The sequence below is a fragment of the Cavia porcellus genome, unplaced genomic scaffold (assembly GCF_034190915.1).
Source record: "Cavia porcellus strain 051 isolate PalLab524CR breed Dunkin Hartley unplaced genomic scaffold, mCavPor4.1 scaffold_2, whole genome shotgun sequence".
Classification (NCBI taxonomy): domain Eukaryota; kingdom Metazoa; phylum Chordata; class Mammalia; order Rodentia; family Caviidae; genus Cavia; species Cavia porcellus.
The window spans coordinates 115252112-115271774 of NW_026947485.1; the positions used below are offsets into that span (position 1 = coordinate 115252112).

At 37.4% G+C, this 19663-nt stretch overlaps 2 pseudogenes; both read left to right on the forward strand.

The window, feature by feature from the left end:
• Positions 1 to 4335: 4335 nt before the first annotated feature.
• On the forward strand, positions 4336 to 5268 carry LOC100716130 (olfactory receptor 14K1-like; annotated as a pseudogene).
• Positions 5269 to 18055: 12787 nt separating this feature from the next.
• LOC100735337 (large ribosomal subunit protein eL31-like) lies at positions 18056 to 18432 on the forward strand (annotated as a pseudogene).
• Positions 18433 to 19663: the final 1231 nt, after the last annotated feature.

Genomic DNA, 19663 nt, shown 5'->3' on the forward strand with positions numbered 1-19663 from the left:
TCTGATTTTGAAAAGCTACACTGGTATTGTTTGGGGTTTATTGTTGTTTGCCTCTTGCTTTTTGTTTTTCTTTTCTGTCTTTTTTCTCTTAAATGAATAAATAAATAAAATAGTGAACTAACTTAGCAGCATAGAAAAACCGGCAGATAGGTGAGGGCACCTAAGAACTAAGCAATGATGTGTGTTTCCTGGGGTTTCTTTTGCCTCATTCCAGGCTGAGTTTACAGAATTCACTGGCCTAAAAACAAAATAGGGAGTACAGGTGTGATCACTCAACATAGTAAAGTGAGATTTATTTTCCTCAGTGATGCTATGGAGTGCACAAGTACAAATCTGACACTTCACCTTAAAGAATCAATGAAAAAAGGACATTATTTCAATAAACACAAAATGTCTGTGATAATACTTATCATCCACTTACAATGAAAATCACTCAGCAAACTATAAAATGCACTTAAGAAACTTACCTCAGAACCATAACAAACATATCAAACCTGCAGCTTACATCATTTGAGCTGAAAAAAAATGTAAAGCTTTCCTTTTAAAATATGGATAAAGAAAAGGATGTATACTGAGCACTTTAATTTACCATAGCACCGGAAATGCTAGTCAGCATATTTTGGAGAAAGAAGGGAAATAGTTCCTCCACATGGGACAAGAGAGCCTCAGATTGTCTCTGTTTGTGGACATCATGATCTTGAATAAAGAAGACAGCAAGAAAACTGTGTCTGTGTCTCCAGCCTAGTGGCTTCTGTGATACTCCCCCTAGTTTTAGAGGAGACCAGGAAATCACAAGGAAGTCAGATTTTTCCTCAGCTCTCCAAAACTGAGCTGCTCTACCAATGATTCTCTACCATTTAGAGATTTTCTAGTATGTGCTGAGCTTCTGAATTTTTAGGTTAACATTTTTTGTCAACTTCACAATGTTCCTAGCCATTAACTGATCATCTGTGCTTTAGCTCCCTGCTGTTCTGTCCTCTGTGACTTCCATCAATTTCTAACAGGGATGTTGGTGCTGCTCTTCATATCTCTCAGGCTCTCCTCCTTTCTGCTCTCTTTGCTTCAGACTGGATGCTTCTGGTGGACCTGTGTGCACATATGGGGATTATTTTATCAGCTAAGTGCTGCTATTGAGCTTTGCTAGTAAATTGCTATTTTTCATTGTTAAGCTAAATAATTGGCACAGAGTTCATTTTTATTTTGTCTCCATTTTGCCCAATTTCCTTAAAATTTCCTTAAAAATGTTACCTAAAAAATTTAATGTATTAATAGAAAGCTTCGGAAATGTTCATTATCTAAGTGCAATTTATAAGCCTATGAAAAGTGTTTTTCTTCAGAACATTCTTTTCCTGAGAATAGGCCATATCTTCACTTTTTGTGTACTACATTATATCTGTTTAAAACATGGCATTATAGAGAGCATGTTTCATGACTTATAAATCTGACTGTCTTCCTTCCAATTGGTGATATTTTGTTTTATTATTATCAAGACAAAAGCTGAAAAATCATGAGTGTCCATTAAAGCCTTTGTTAGGCTTTGTTTTCTGTTAGTTTTTAAAGTGTTTAATTTGTAATCATTTTACACTTGGCTTCCTACTGGTGCAACTGTGTCTATCAGCCAGCCAAAGCTTAGTGAAGGATTTATTAAACCCTGAGCCAAAATATGTGTGAACTACAAAATATGAAAGACCGGTAACTCTGAATTCAGAGGGAGAAAATGAAAATGTATGTGACCTCACGAATTCATATGACTTACAGATATGCACAATAATTAGGAATTTCAGAAATCAAACCCAATATTATCAAATAATTTGAGTTAAGCAATATTTTTTTACTTTGTAAATTTATTTTTATTATAGCTGGACAAAGTATTACTGTATGTGTTTGTAGGATGTAAGGTAAAAATTTCATTTTTGAGTACAATAATTAAATTAAACTAAGTGTAAAACATCTCATCACAAATATTTAACATTTCTATGACAAAGAACATTTGAAATTGGCTATCTTTGCAGTATCCACCTGTACCATAATAATTCATTAGCTATACTCACCAGGATGTGAATAAAAGCTATATAAAAATCAAAAAATTCTCCCATGTAAGTGAAGCTTTGTGTAAGTCTTGCTGTACCATATTTCCACTTTCCACTTCCCCAGTCTGTGAAAATCATTATTTTGGTCTATTCTTCTGTGAGGGAGATTGTTTTAAATTCTACCTCTGGGTGACAACATGAAGTGTTTGGATACTCCTTTGACTGAAATGGCTCTCCCATTTCGATTCATGCTGATATAAATTACTGACTGTCTCCTATTTCAAACTGATTGGCATTCCATGATGCCAGTAAACTACAGATATATCTAACCCAATAATTGAGAGGCACTGGGATGCACATCTTGGCTTCTGTGAATAATTCTTCAACACAAAACCATGGGAGTCCAGACATTTTCTGTGAGGAGTCACTGAAACTGGAGATTGAATGCATGTAGGGGATAAAGGAAGGCCATCTCAGATAACATGAGCATTCTGAGGAAAGCCACATAAATAAGCAGTCCCACTCTGAGAGAGAAGAGTGATCAGGAGAGCCAGGCAGACAAGCTGTTAGGTAGAGGGGTTAAAATTGATCACATCTTCCCAAGGGTATAAATAAATGTGCTGCAGTCATTGAGCAGTTTCTTTCCTTCCATCTGGAGACAGCGCTCCACCTCACCCCAGCTTTCAATGTCTTCTCTTTATTTCTTCACCCTGTCACTGCCCTTGATGATCCTCACCCCAGGAAGTTTTGAGAGATGATAGGGATGAGGCAGAATGGTGCCTAAAAAGGGACCTGATGCACAAGGAAAGTCAGCATTTACAGGTAAGGAAACCTGTACTCTGTACACAAAAGGGAGGGAGTTGCATTCATATTGTTAGTATTAAACCCATTGCCATTATCAATATTGAGCACAAAAGTGTATTGACATCCTCAACATTAATCCAATTAATATCATCAATGCTAAACACTGCACTGAAAGCAAAAAAGAATAGATAATATAATAACATCTAGACAAAGAAACAAATTTTCTATGAAAGCCCAGAAGATATATCTTAATGTCTTGCAGGATAGAAATGAATAATTACTTGTGAGATCACTTTATAATGATAAATGTCTCACTTTTTCCTTTCAATTTTGTTTTCTCATATTTTTCTCCTAGAGGATAGACTACTAGATTTCCAAAGTTATGAAATGTCCTGTCAGAGAGATCTTTTTAGTTTCCACCTCAAGTAGGTCAGCCAACTGATGGACAAATTATTGACTGGTTTAATATTGCAGTATTCAGTAAGTAGATGTTTCATCTATGACTTCTAATAGATACACAAATTACACTAAGGAGTATAATCTTGATTCATAAAAAGGAACACCCGGTGCCCTATTTCAGTTACTATTACACTCTCAGTCCTGGAAACTTAATGGGAAAAAAAATAAAGTTATTTCACATTCTTTCTTAGACACTGAAGTTCTTTCTTGTTGCAAAATATAGTTAAGCTGGGTGTGTATATGTGCACACATATATTGCAGCCTTGGGAGGCTGAGACAGGAGGATCATTGCAAGTTCCTGACAAGCCTGGACTACAAAGTGAGTTCAAAGCCATCCTGAACTGCATACAGAAACCCTGCCTCATAAAGAAATAAAAACAAAAATTTAAATTGGACTGTTATACCTTTCCAGTTTTATACCTGACTTAAAGACAAAATTTAATATCTTGATGTCTTTAAACTTTCCATCTAACTTATGATGCTAAACCATGCATATCTCAAGACTGGAGAGTCATGTAGCTGATTATGTGTTGTATAGATTTTGATATTTGTTTGTCTTAGTATACATTTTAGTGCATAATGATTACATTCACAGGGTGGAGGAATTGGTACATGCACATAAAACAGCTCAGTTCTTCCTACATCCTGTTCAACTCTCCTCTTTAAAACTCTTGGTCTTTTTTTACAAAGATCTCTCTTGCCTCTATTATTTTGATCATTATTTATACCATCACCATCTCATGTAGAAGAAACCATGTGATTTTTAGCTTCTGATTTCCTTTGGTTGACATCATGGTTTGAAGTTTCATCCACTTTCCTGCTGCAGGCCAAAAATTTATCTTTCTGTAAAGGTGGTAAAGTGGACTCTGCTGTGTATAACACCACATTTCTTTGCCCGTTCATCCGTTCATCCAGTGGGCATGTAGCCCACTTCTAAGATTGAGCTATAGTGACGTCTGATGCTACGAAAATTAGTATACTTGCCTCCCTGTAATATGATGCTTTTAAATCATTATTTTGCTTTTAGACTCAACTTTACAATATGAGGAATTAGACCCTTTTGAGAAGGTTCTTGCTCTTGAGACTGACAAACAGCAGGGTGCTGCTGGGACTGCAGGCCTCCTTCTTCTCCCTGGTCTACCTGGTGTCCATGCCAGAGAACCTGACTGTCCTCCTCCTCACAGTTCTCAACCGCCACCTCCACACTCCCATGTCTTGGCATCTGTCCTGCCTGGACCTGTATATCCTCTCCACTACAGTCCCCAAATCCATTGTCAACTCCATCACCATCAGTGACTCCATCTTTTCCTTTGGGTGTGTGTCTCAGCTCTTCCTTGTGGTCCTTCTGCCAGGGTCAGAGGTGGAAATCCTGATTGCCATGTCCTATGACCACTATGTAGCCATCTTCCACGCTTTGCACTATGAGGCTGTCATGAGCAAAGAGTGCTGTGTCTAGTAGGTGGCTGTGTCATGGCTCAGTTGAGTGGTGTTTGGGATTTTGTATTCAGCTGTGACATTCTCCCTGAAGTTCTGCGGCTCCCATCAGATTCACCAGTTTATCTGTAATGTCCTGTCCCTACAAGAGCTCAATTGTTCTGAGGAGCATGCTGTCATCAGTGTCAATGCGGTCCTTTGGAGCCTCTATGCATGCTCATGTTTGGTTTGCATTGTGGTCTCCTATGTGTTTTTCTTCTCTGCTGTGTTGAAGATCCCATCCAGGCAGAGCCAGTCCAAAGCCCTCTCCACCTGCATGCCCCACCTGGTGGTTGTAAGCACCTTTCTCCTCTCAGGCACTGTTGCTTATCTGAAGCCTGTCTCCAATGCTTCTCCCATTGGAGACTTGCTATGCTCTGTGCTCTACTGTGTGGTGCCTCCTGTATTAAATCCAATTATCTACTGCATGAGGAACAGGGATATTCCGTCATCCCTGTGTAAAGTCCTAAGGAATGTGTGAAGTTCATTGATAGAAGGTTGACTGCAGTCAGAATGATCCATCACATTCCCTTCCTTGTGCCTCCCTTTGCTGTCTGTTGGGATGACTCCTATTTTGAGGTCAACTTTTACAGTCTTAATGATGTTTTCAGGACTTTCAGTGTCAGTAGAAGGTGAGTCATTTCCTGACCTCCTTCATTACAGAAAGTACAATGGCTTTTCTACTGTACCTTTGATGGTTTTTATTCTTATTTTTCTGTTCCATATACATGAGGATTGTGTGATTTTTCCCCTAAACATTTGATTTTCTGAGTGTCTCTGAATTTTGTTAAATATTTTATTTTTCTAGAATTTTCATTGATATTTAGACTTTATCATAAGTTCTGATGTTCACTTTTCAGTGAAATTATTTTAAATTTAATTTTTGATTTAGCCATAATTGTAAGGCTTACAATATAGTTAGCAGCACAAGTACCTATATGGGAAATGCGAAGTCCTGAGTTTGATTCCTGATACAAATAAAATTTCAAATATCTTAAAAAATTAAACACAATTGTTTACTTATAAAAATTTTTAAATTTTATCCCAGATTTTATTTTTGAATACATTTTGATGTATTCAATATAGTAATAGATTTAATCTTTGACCTCTTTGTGTTTATGAAATAAACTATGTTCCTGAATACAGATTTTTTTCTTTACTGACAGTTGCTTGTGTCTAATATCACATCCTTAAAGTTTTCTAATTGTACATTGGAATTTATGAAAGTAACAAGAAGGACTTCTTTTCACACCATGATAATTCCTGCTTCATCCAGGCTCTCAGTATTGCATGGTATTTTGAAATTCCCATGTGAAATTATGTCTGCTCTGGCTGTAGGAAACAGTTCTGCCTCCTTGCTAGGTCTGTTCATGGCTTCCTTCAGAGGATGGCAATGAGTGCTTACTGAGCAGCATCACTGTGTCACACTTTTTTCTCCACCAATCCTCCCCAAGGGGAGGAGTAGCTGCTCATTGTGCTGTAGGGTCACTGAGCCTGGGGACAGAGCCCTGGGATTCAGGTACAGAGCCAGTAACAAAGGACATAGTAAATGCTGTGGCCATTGGAAGCACCTTCAGACACTGCTTCCCGTGGAGCAATTTTAAAATGAGCTCCTATGTCCTGCCTCATGGACCATTCTATTGGTTCAAATCTACTCAGATTTCAAAGTGTAGTTTAAATAGAATGTGACTCTGATGAATTACAAAATTCTTGTTTTCACATTGTCAATCTCTAAATACATGTGAATGTCAGAGAATAATTTATATGCATCTTTCTGATTTTTCCATGCTATGCAAATTTCAGCAACATTATTACATTTTCACTTGAAATCAGTGCCCCGCTGCATGAGGCTGATACAAGTGATGCCCTTGAGAGATGTCTGTCACAGCATCTGCAAATGGCAAATGTGACAATTATTTAGCTGTATTACAGTAGGGTAATACTGCAGCTCTAAACTGACATCCAAGGAAAGACGACCGAGAGTTAGTTACCTGGCGAGCTCAGTGGTTACAACTAAGTGCTTCCAGAAGATTGTAAAATGGATGTCCTCTAATGTGCAGGCAGGAGTTTGGTTTCAGTACTGTAACTTTCCTTTGAATTTGATTGTAAAATAAAAGAGAGGTCATGTTGTGGAATAGCAATCTTTTGTCTGCACATTAATTTTATATTCTAATTCAACGCATCATTAACATTTCATGAAAAGAAATATGAAGGATTTTTTATGTTTCAAAGAGATTTCAGAATATAGATAAGTATTTAAAAGTAAGTAGTGTTTTTAACATTGTTCCATTCTAACAAAACAAATAAAAGATTACCTCAAACATAGCTTGATGCAGAGCAGAGTGTGGACATGTCAGGTATGTATATCCAAAGGGATGAACTCTTATTTCATTTCCATGTTTCCTATGATGAAAATAAATTGAAAACTGAAAAGAGCTGGAGCCTTATTATTAATTAATACATGTATATATATATATTATAAATAATACAGATAGTGTACATAAGTCTTTGCATGTATACATAATTTGAAGCAATAAAAATATTTGAGGTATTGAAAGAAAAAATTTCCAGTAAAAGATTTGAAATTCAAATACCTTAAAATATGAAGTAAATCAATGGTTACATTAAATCTGAGATTTAATCTGAGAGGAAAATGACACTGAAAATTAAATCATCAAAATATAACCCCAGCCAAGAATTTAGCTCTGCAGTGTAGGACCTGCCTCGCAAAAGCAAGATCATGAGTTCAATTCTGGTAAAAAAGATGCCGAGGAAAAAAATTCTGTACCAATTTAATTTTCAGTCCAAACAGCTTAATTCAAGGAAGCAAAATTTATTAAAAGAAAACATCAAGAAATATTACTATCAAATGTTTAAATTGTATCAGTAGGCATAGAAGATGTCTTAAGTAAACCTACTGTATTGCAGAATGGCAGCAATCAACCCTTTACCTCATGGGACTTCAGGGTTCATCTAATATCCCAACCAAAGCAATAGAAAAAAAATTACAGTATCACTAAGTAGCAAAAAGGCGGTAATCTCTGTGTAAATACAACACAAGCACTGAGGCTTCTGATTCCACTGCATGGCTGTGATTTTATTTCCTCTGTTATGTTGAAAGGTTGGTGTGTCAACCTGGCATCTGTTCTTGCTTCCAGTCTTTAGAGAGAACCAGAGAATCGAGCCATATTCTAGGAACCTCAGTTACTTCATAGTCCACTGTTTCACTGAGTGAGCCACCTTCAGGGATCTCAGTCAGGATGCTTTCAGAATGTGGCAGGCTTCTCAGCATTACATTCTCAAGGTACCTTGAGTTCCTCAGGTACCTCATATCCCAGATCCTGTTATTACTTCCCCTGTCTTGGAATAAGAATGGACATGAGAGAGTGATTTATCCAGTGGCTTCTCCATCCTGAACTATTCAGTGTTCTCTTCCAAAACAGTAGGATCCACAATCCTGACCTGCTCTCCATTTTCCAGGCACCTGTGACTGTGCTGATATCTAAGGCACCACCTTTCTGTGACGTCTTTCTTTATTTAACTCATAGCATTCAAACATTTTTCCAAAGCATTTTGGGAATCATACCAACTTTGAGTATTTTCTAGAATGAGATATGAATTATGCCACTAAAATTTTAAAGACGTGAAACAGCATGTGTTTAGCTGACACTTACTTGTTAGAGAGTGTTTAAGCTGAATACATGTGCAGGGCGGTGGTGTGACCCCGGCATGGCTAAACTAAGAATGAGGAGGCACCTCAGAGGGCAGGATAGGCCACAGCTGAGGCCACCTGTAGCTTGTCTGTATCATTTTCCTTGATTAGAATCATCTGTTGCTCTGAGGGGTTCCTTGAACTTCTCCCCAGATCCTGCTTAGGTTTCCTGTATTTTCCACTTAACTACTTTCTTGTTTGATTAAATACAGGCTGCCCAGTATCAGTTGGACAGCTGGCTAGCAGAGTTACAAGCTCTGCTAAGTATTTTAGTCCTCCTGCTGCCCTAAAGTTTGTACTGCTTGTCTCTGTGCACCCATTTGGGGAACTGGGGATCTAGGTATAGCCCTCAATACTCACTTAGTAAAGAAAACATATTAGGATCATAAACAACCAAATAATTTACAGGAGTGCTCTCTAATGTAAAACTTTTAACAATATACTTTAAAATTCTGTCTTGCTGTCGAGCATTTTTATCAAGAAATTCCCTACTCACAATTGAAAAGCTCACTTGATCCTGTCTCCTAAATCAGAATGAATGTCTCTGTACCACTGATTGTAAATGATGGAGTTCATAAGTGTGGTAGCCAGTGTGTAGAACATGGCTATCAGAAGGTGTTTCCGAGAAACTTTACTGCAGTGGGATTGAAGGCAGCAGCCAACCCAGAAACTAAAAACAGAAGAATGGCCAACTTCAGGAAAAGGACCATATGGCTTTATGACAGATTTCTATGAAGTGAATCTTCAGCACTGTTAAGAATGTATTCGTATATGACATAAGCAAAAAGACAAAATTTACAAAGATGATGCAAACACTTAGTACAAGGAAATCAGATTCAATAAACTGAACATCAGAAGGTGATATCCTCAGAATTTCAAGATAGATCACAGAATTAATGATGGATCACATTGCACTTTGTGAAGTGAAACCTGAACATGGTCTCTGTGTGGATCACAGAGTAGACCAGGCCACTGCTGAGTAGACAATGAGCCTTCACTGCCTATGTGCACAAAAGGGTGATGAATAGCCACATAGTGGACACTGGGCATGACCACCAGGGGAGAAAGCTTTGCAAATGCATAGAAAACACACAGGGAAACTTGAGCAGTACAGTCTTTGAGTGAAATGGGAGATGCTAATGTAAAGGAATTAATAATTGATTTGGGAGCAGTTGCTGAGATGCTGCAGAGTTCTATGAGGAACAAGTTACTTATAAAAAAGTACATTGGATAGGGAAGACTCCAGTTTTTCATTATGACTGAAACAGTTAAAAGTTTCCAGCCAAAGACCCCAGATAAATCAGGGAAAAAGGGAATTTTTAATGCTTTCAGCTCTCTAGAATTTGAGATGTTCATCCAAAAGAAGTCTCTGAGCACAGTACAGGTGTCCATTCTGCTATTGTCATGTGGTCTCCCTGGGATCAAAAAAGCAACATATAAGACTTTGTAATGGACCATAAAATGTATATTCTCTGACATAAACACATAGCTTCTAACTTGCAACTCAGAAAGAAAAAAATGAGAATGCAAGCATTTCCTTAAATTTGGATGAAACAGTTCATGTTATCTAAATTTATAAAAATCTAAGTTCTCTGTCTGCTAGAATTGAAGGACAAAAGAATTAATATAGGAGAGTCCTTATTAGAAATAGTAAGAAAGTTCTTGTACATCGAAAGTGGAACAAAGTCCAGTCATGCTTCGAGTTGTTTCAAAGGAAATCGGGGTTCAACCAAGAGAACTGGTTATCTTGTCTATCTGAAACTCTGGAGATAGGAAGGGTTCTAAAGCTCTAAACTAGCATATCCTGAATGAGAGTTTTCTTCCTAAAGGTGAGAGTCCTTGTCTCTCTGTTCTTATTCCAATATTTCATACTTTGTTCTTGAATTTTTCTTTGCATCTCTAAGCCTTGCTTAGTTTCTTGAATTAGGTCTCAATTGGGGGAACATGGATATTTGATTTTCTTTTAACCATGTAATCTCAAAGACTGCTTTTCTACTTGGTTAATTCTTCCATGAAACCTATCTGTTCCATGGTTTTCTAACTGTTTATGCTAAGCTGTTAAAAGACCCATGCATTTTTCATGCTTTCTCTGAAATGCAATATGGTATGTTAGTTTCAATATGCATAGTCTCTAAATTCTAGTGATTTAAACATTTGAAGAGAATAAAAATCTCTAAAAATGGTCACTATTGAGTCAGATTTAAGCCGTTTCTCCAACATGTCTCTCTGAACTCTGATTGGAATCATTCTGTGGCATTTTCTATTATTTCAGGCCATGTGTTCTCAACTTTCATGAGCTTCAGAGAGCCGGTGGAATGACAGATGGGACTGAACATTTCACAGCTTCTATTTCTTCTCCTTATTCTCCAGGAGACTCAAGTGATTTCTAACCCTCTGCTTACCTCGTCTGCTGCTCCAGAGTTTCCAGGGTTAGTGCACTGCTCTGAGAGTCCTTAGGAGGATGTAACTGCACAGGACACTTCCAAATTTAGTTGCATAGTTCCCCGAGTATCTTCAGTTATACCACTTTGTTGTCATGAAATTACCTGGTCAGTCTTTTCCTGAATGCAGACTTCCATGCCGTTCTATAAAATATAGCTGAAGAATGTTCCAGCTGTGTTACCTGTACTGGTTCATTTTGTAAAATATTTTTCTATCACTATGCAGAAAATAGCTTACTAAGTTTGCTTTAGAGGAAGGCAGCTCATTAGATGAAGAGCCCAGATAGAGCTGGGCAGTGAGCCATACTGATGGAAATTTAAATAGGAATCATGATCTGGGCTTTGGAAAAAGAAACGTTTTCCCTTTGACCTTCCCTTCCCTTCATTCCATTCTCCAACCTTTCCTTTCCTTCCCTTGCCTTTCCTTGCCTTGCCTTGCCTTTCCCTGCCCTTCACTTCCCTTTCCTTCCTTACTCTTCCCTCCCTCCCCTCCCCTTCCCTTCCCTTCCTCCCTTCCTTTTCTCAGGCAATATCTCACGCAGCCACTTGCTCCTAAAGAGAGGTATAGTCATCCCCTACTAAGTTCTTGAGCTCAGAGGAAAGTATAATGCAAAATAAACAATTGCTTTCTCAGATCCTAGTTCACTGTGAACATCATGTAAGAGAACTAGACTAGACAGCCTGAGTTTCAAAGGGTCATTTTTTAACTTCACAGAGCTACCTGAGGTTGATATGCTCTTTACCATTTAGCAATTCCTACGCCCTGCTTACTTAACAATAACTCCAGCTTGTAAGACATTATAATAACCCATCTAGGCTCCCTCCTGGAAATCCAGGAACTCTTTTCCTTGACAGTGTTAACATAAATAAGGGGCTTGCTCATTTCATTAGAAAATCCGAAAGGCCCCAAACAGCCAAAACATTGAGTAAAAACTACAGTGTGGAAGATATCATACTTTCTGATTTCAATCACACTACAAAGGCATGGAAAACAGGATTGAAGTGGCACAAAAATAGAAACAGTCAAGTGGAATAGAACAGAGGACACAGAAGCAGATACATACTGCTTTGGCCATCTCATTCGCCGCAGGAGATACAAAATTATTGTTTAAGGAAAGTTTCTTAAACACATGATGCTAAAGAAACTAGATACTAAGATGATCGAGAAGAGGTCTCCATTTCCTATCTTGTGCAAAAATCAGTCCATATTGGAAGAAACACATAAACATGAACCCTGAAGCTTTGAAACTGCTAGAAGAAAGTACGAGAGAAACATTTGACACCCGAGACTTCCTGAAAAAGATTTCAAAAGCTCATGAAATACTAGTACAGATGAAATAGTAAGAATATCAAATTGAAAATGTTTTTCACAGTAAAAGAAAATATCAGAAATAACACATAGTGTAGAGAGACAGTTGAGAGGATATCTTCATCAGTTACTGTTTAAATGATTACTAAGCAGAATATATAGGCAATTTAAAAATTTTATTCCAAAAATATAAAGTAATTCAAGTGGTGCAACGGCAAATGGTCTAACCAGTGCAGCCCAAAAGAAGAGACACAATGGTTCATAATTATATTTGAAAATACTCATCATATTTAGGCATTAACAAAATGATAATAAAAAGTATATTTAGATTCAATTTCATCCCAGTGAGAATGGATAACATAAAAAAAATGTTGGTGAGGATGCCGGGGAATAGAAATCTTGTCCTCTGCTTGTAAAAGGATAAAATAACTAAACCAGTATGGGAAACGAAATGTCATGTGACTCAGATGAACCTTTCCTGCGTGTTCACCTGGAGGAAATCAGTTGTCACACTGTAGGGATCCGTCCTGCATGAGCACTCGCTCTGTGGCATGGTTTAGAGTAGCAGCCCAGCTTCCCATCAACTGACAAATGGTTATTAAATTATATACACATATACACAGATAAACATATATTACTCACATGAATGGAAGAATAAAATCATTTAATGTGCAGGATAGTGGATGCATGCATAGATCTTCACATGAAGAAAAATAAACTCAACTCTGAAATGAAAATATCATATACTTTTTATGAAATACTGTGTGTAAAATGTTATATGAATACAGAATGGAGATCACTAGTAGAAAATGGGGAACAATGGAGAAATAAATCAATAGGCCATGAATATGATCAACCTATGTTATATTATATATTATATATGCATATATATATAAATGCCACATAGAAATCTATTATAAATCCACTATGGGGTAATAAAATATTCTTAGAACATAATTAGACATCCAATGAAATCTAGCATTATACAACAAGAAAGTTATAAAACAAGAAACAAAAATCTCTAAACATTAACAAAATTAAAAAAATAGAAAAGAATTTAGTAAAATAGATACATTAAAACTTGCTTTTTTGAAAGTATAACAATTGATGGTTTGCTAGAGAAAAGAAAATTCAAGCAAAATCAAATATGAAAAAGGAATTGCAGTTTATTTTATAGAACATAAACAAAAGAATCAATTATAAAAAAATAGTCTTAATTAAAAAACCGAAGTGGGTAAATTCCTAACAGTTAAAAAAACAGAAAATCTAAATAGACCATCATGATGAAACATGATTACATCAGTATTTACAATGATTCATGAAAGTATACCACACTTCTTCTCAACTGTTCCAAAATATTGAAACAGAGAATTCTTCCTAACTTATTCTAGGAGGCTGGTAATCCTCTGACATCACAGACAGCCATGGACACAACAAGAGAACCTAGTGACAATTGGTAACAAAAAGAACCTGGTGACAACTGACTTAAACATTCTCAGCCCAATAGCCAGAAGCTGATTTCACCAGCATGGTAAAATGGTATACAAAATCTGCCAGAAAATGAGGGTTTTGTGTCCTGAATAATAAGATGTGTGAGTTTTCTGTCTTTTTTCTTATGCCAGGTTTCATATGCTAGGTGGAATATTAGACAAATCACACTTCAAAGACCAAGGGATACAAAAATGAATGCTCAGCGCTTTTAAGTGATATTTCTCTCCAGAAAGAGTAGGATGTACACAAATAAATAAATTGAAAATTTCATATTAGTTGAACTAAACAATATAAGATCATTTCAACAAATACCACCAAAGTTTTTGGTAAAATTCAGCTTCCATTTATAATTAAAAACACATTCACTATATTACAGAAGGTATAGAATAACCATAACTCAGCCCCATAAAACCATATATACTAGACTTTTAGCTCACATCACACTGGACAGAAAAAAGCTAAAAACTTTTCTTCAAAGATATGCAGTAAAGAAAACATCTCCTTTACCACTTTCACTCACCATAGCACTGGGAATCCTAGTAAGTGTAATTTGGTGAGGGAAGAGAAATAGGACCTGCATGCTAGAAAAGAGAACATCAGATTGTTCCTGTTCACATCATGATCTTGAATAAAGAAGACAGCAAGAACACTGTGTCTGTGCCTCAATCTCCCCAACTCAGTGGCTTCTCTGGTACTGTACCTGTTTAAGAGGAGACCAAGAAGTCAAAAGGAACTCAAGTTTCTCCTTAACTCTCTAAGGCTGAGCTATTCTACCAATGATTCTCTACCAGTTAGAGATTTTCTAATATATGCTGAGCTTCTGCATTCTTAGGTTAACGTTTCTCGTCAACTTTGCAATGTTCCCAGCCATTGACTGATCATCTGTGCTTTAGCTCCCCGCCGTTCTGTCCTCTGTGACTTCCATCAAGTCCTGACAGGGATGTTGGTGCTGCTCTTCAGATCTCTCAGGCTCCCCTCACTTGTGCTCTCTGTGATTCAGATTGCCTGCTTCTGGTGGACCTGTGTGCACATACAAGGGTTACTTTTTCTGTCACCCTAGCGCTTTTATTGGGCTGTGATAGTAAATTGCTATTTTTCATTATTAAGCCAAATAATTGGCATAGGGTTCTTTTTATACCTTCTTCATATTATCCAACATAATTTACTTAAAATATTTTAATACATGAATAGTAGGCTTTGGAAATTTCCGTTGTCTAAATACACATTACAAGTTTATGAAAGAAAGTTTATTTTCACTAATTTCTATAATTTAGATCTTACATTAGCTACATTGCATGCTGTTTTATCTATATAAAAGGGTAATATTTTAAGAATCATGCTGTATGAATTCTAAATCCATTTATTTCTTTATGGTTTTTTTTTAGCAATCTTATAGAGCAAAAGCTGAAAAATTATGTTTGGCCACTGATGTTTTCACTCAGTTTTGCTTTCTGTTGTTTCTTATGTTTTAATATTTTAAACTTGGGTGACTGGAGCTCTGTACCCATGGAGCCCCAGACAGCCCTTGGTGAATGGTGATATTAAAACACCTTGAGACCATGGGCTTCCATGCTACCCTGATGGAGCTGGGTGTTTTGAGTTTAGACAGTGCTCCTGTCTCCCTGTTTTTCCAGCATGTTTCACATGAAACTTCACAGAGGCCCTATCCAATGTTTGAGTCACTTTCTAAGGACACTGCTGGTTACCCATCCCCTGCAACACTGCTGGCCCAGCCACCTTGAGAAAGGGAGCAAGTATCTTCACAGCACAATAGTGCGCTTATGTGTCTCACTTCTTTGAAACCCACCAGCAGACTGTCGTGGAACTCGGGAAATTGGACAGTGTTCTGGCCAGATTGTCAGCATTTGTGGGGAGGGCTGTGGGACTGGGCAGTGTGATGCACTTTGTCAGAATTCTGAGAGCTACCTAGCCATGTAGGCATCTCCACACTCACAGACAGGCTTCATGTTCTCACCTTGTCTCTGCCAGTTTCCACCAGGCATCCTGCGAACTATGTTAATCAGTTACTAAGCATTCAGTAAGATTGCAGCACAGAATAGAGATCAAGGGCTAATATTTCTTAAAAGTGAAATGTCATATATTGAGAAGTGGTAACATGGAAGAAAAACAAGGAAGAAATCTGAGGAAAGATTTCACAGACAAGAAGTGTAGGTAGATTATTTCAATAAAATTTCTATTTGGATGTTGAACATTGTCCAGTGTACTTAATTATGAGTCAAAAGAGCAAAACTACTAAACAGTATGCAAACAAAAGTCCACATTTCTTGAAGGATTGACTGTTAGTCACTGCTTTTGACCTTAACTTTTCTCATCTTTACATATAGTGACATACTATACAGATTAAAAAAAAAAAAACAAAAAAACAAAAAAAAATGGTTATATGTAAAAGGAATCACTTTTCATTTTTACTGGCCAGGTCAAGGGATGAAGAGTTAGCTAGATATAGAAGACTAGAGATGTATGAATAATTCCCATTTTATAAATTTAATTTAATTTTAATTTATTTTATTTTGGTATTGAGAGTCAAACTCAGGGCATCGCACTTGGCAGGGAAGCCATTTCCTCTGAGCTAAATCCCCAGTCCTAAACGTTTGCTTTTAAAACACTCACAGATGTGTTGTTAGAATAAAATGCAACAGCATGAATCGTCCGCCATGACCATCTGACCACACAGGACTGTGTGACTCGGTGAGGGACAGGAGAGTGAGAGGCCGCTGTTCCCAGGAGCCCCCGAACCTGCGCAGCGCGGTCAGCACCTCCTCCCCTGGACAGCGACTCCCGGGCAGGAGGACCGTTCGCCCTGCTCTGAGGCAAGAGAGACGCTGGGCTGGGAGAGCAGGGGGAGACAGTGTTGCCTGACCCTGTACCATGCCCTGGGTTACACGTTGGGACCGCGTGGAGGACGCCTCGAGAGGAGGACGGAGCCGGAAGAGGGTGCTGCTGTCACTGGAACGTGGACACTGGGGTCAGGCGGGGTGCTGTCTGGAGGGGTGTTGATGCATTAGATGTCGGCTTAGTAGTAAAAATAATAACCAAAGAAGAGCGTTTCTGAGTCATTAGGAAGAGGAGGAGAAAAAAAAATTAGTCTCAGGCTTCATGATTTAGATAATGATCATGGAATGGCGTTTAACCCTTAACTTTGATGATAAAGCTGAGTTCATTTTTATGCACACTGGTCCACAATTACTGGTAGGGACAAATGTTTTAAATGAAAATGCAATAGTATTTCAAAGACACATGAGTAACATTCACTGTCCAAACTAAAAATGAGATAATTTATTTAAGCAAATTTATAACACATGACAAATATAGAAACTGTCACTATGTTTAAGAATTACTAGATTTGAAAACTGCTTTATCTTTTTCCGATTTTATGAGACAGGGTCTCACTGTGTAGTTCAGAATGGCCTTGAATTTACTATGTATGCCAAGCTGGCCTTCAGCTCACAGTGATCCTCCTGCCTCAACCTCCCAAGAGCTGGAATCACAGATGTGTTCCTCCATGCCTGGAAGGAAGTTGCTTTAAAACAAACAAAATTTGCTTTATATATGAAAAGCTCTGTTTCAATAAATATATGTGTAAATCTATTAGTAAGATTTGTAAAGTAATTTGTACTTGTCTTCTCTATCAAGCATTCTGTCTCCTTTATCTCTGTAAGTTTTCCCAAATAATTTTTGTACATCTGTAATCACAATGTAGCCATGTTTAGATGTCATTAGATCCTGCCCTCTTGTATTTCTGTAGTTAGATGCATTTTGACTCATGATGACACTTATCTTGTGAAAAATCTCTTTCCTCATAGCTTGTGAAATCCCATGATGATCTGCTCCAGCAAATTCCACTAAAAGAAAATGTGAATATGGTCATTGCCAAGTTTATTTTTTCCATAGAAACCACACTAGCATAAGCTTTTGAAGTACAATCTACAAGTTTTTAAAGCAAATCATTAGAGTAAAAGTGAGTGAACAAGACAAGAGCTTCTTCACGTGGCAGTTGTGGGATGTGCCCCACCTTCCATCTTGAAACTATCCATGGGTCTGGATTTTCCCTACAGGAAATGAACAAGTCAGATCTTTCCATGAATAAAGGTACAAAGGGAGGAAGGCTTAGACACTGTCTAGTGACTGTAATCTAAGATATAGTTAGGTACAATTCGAGGAGCTGTATTTTGGGCAAAATTACTTCCTTTCATTGCATAAAGAAATTTGCCCTTAGGTGGAATTTCCCATAGATTTTGCTGATCACTTACAAAAACATTTCATTCATTTTGGGGTAGGTGCTTATTTTCTTCATTTCTAAATTGGTCATGGCACAATGGGTCCCGCAAAGAAGTGTGGGGGGAAGTAGAAGGGTCATCTTGCCGTCAATGAAGGGTTGACCGGAGAATGCACAGTGGGCATTCACAAACACATTCATGGAGGGGGCTTCAAGAAGTGAGCCCCTCAGACACTCAAGGTGATCTGGAGACTTGCCATGAAGGAGATGGGGACCCCTGATGGGTGCACTGACACCTGGCTCAACAAAGCTGCCTGGGCCAAAAGAATAAGCAGTGTCCCATATTGCATCCATGTGAGGCTGTCCAGGAAACATAATGAAGATAAAGTTTCACCAATCAAGCTTTACATTTTGGTGCCTAGGCACCTGTCATCACCTTCAAAAATCTCCAGACAGAAAATGTGGATGAAAACTAACTTTCAAATACAGTTATAAAACTGAAAACTAAATAAACGGATATAAATGGTATTGATGTTGCACATCGTTTCCCATTTACAAACAATAGTTATTTGGAAGACAGGTGATATCGAGAAAACATGTACCATCTGCAGTTTTGAAAAGACAATTATGATCCAGAATCTATAAAATAATCAAGAACCTCACTCCAAGGACACAAACAGCCCAATCAATGAGGGGACAGATTATTAAATAGCCTTTTCTCAAAGGAAGTGCAATTGACATAATTAAATGAAACTGTTTAGGATCTTAAGCCATGTAGCTATAAATCACACAAATCAATAAATTGTGAAATGTGGGTAAAAGAAATCTTTCATTGGTGTTGGTGGCAGTGTAAGTAAGTACAGTCACTATGAATATCAGTAAAGAGAGGCCTCAAAAATACACCACACGGCTCAATTATCCCACTTCTCAGGACGTTTCAGAGAGGATTAAACTGTGTACTGCAGCGACACAGATGTATCTACATTCATAACAGTCATTTGGCTGAGGAGCAGACTAGATACCTGTTGACAGACATAAAATGTATGAGAAAATGAATATTTTTCAGTGATGAGAATGAATTATTGTCATTTTGAATGATACAAGGGACTGGATAAAATATATCAAACTCATAAGAAAATCAAATACTTTACAGGGATCTGTGACAGTGAATACTTTTTCTTGTGATGTTAAATGTACAATTCCTATATAGCCAATCCTTAACATTTGTATTTCCTGCAACCTTCTATCATATAATCTTTTTAATATATTGAAATTTTGATCATGTTCACAACATTTTAGTGTGAGAAACATTGCAGTTTCACAATATTTAGAAAATGTGCTGATTACATGTTTAAACGCGTTTAACAAACCATTATGTTAATAACTGTATGAATAATAATTCAGAACGGGAGCTTGCTAATCATACATGCACGATAATCGTTGGATGTGTTTTGTTGTATTAGCAATACATTATATGTGAAAATACTTATAATGTAAGGGCATAGTTTTATGATTAGTAAAGACACAGGTATAGAATAGCAAACATATAGCCATGATGTAGCAGGCTAAAATCACACAATAACCTCTGTCTATGCTCCTGTTCCTCTCACATAAACACCTAGCTGATTTCAGTCAGCCTTGACTGTCTGATTCCAGCTGCTTTTCCAGCACTGGGCCACTTAGACTATTCTCAGCTTATGCTTCCCT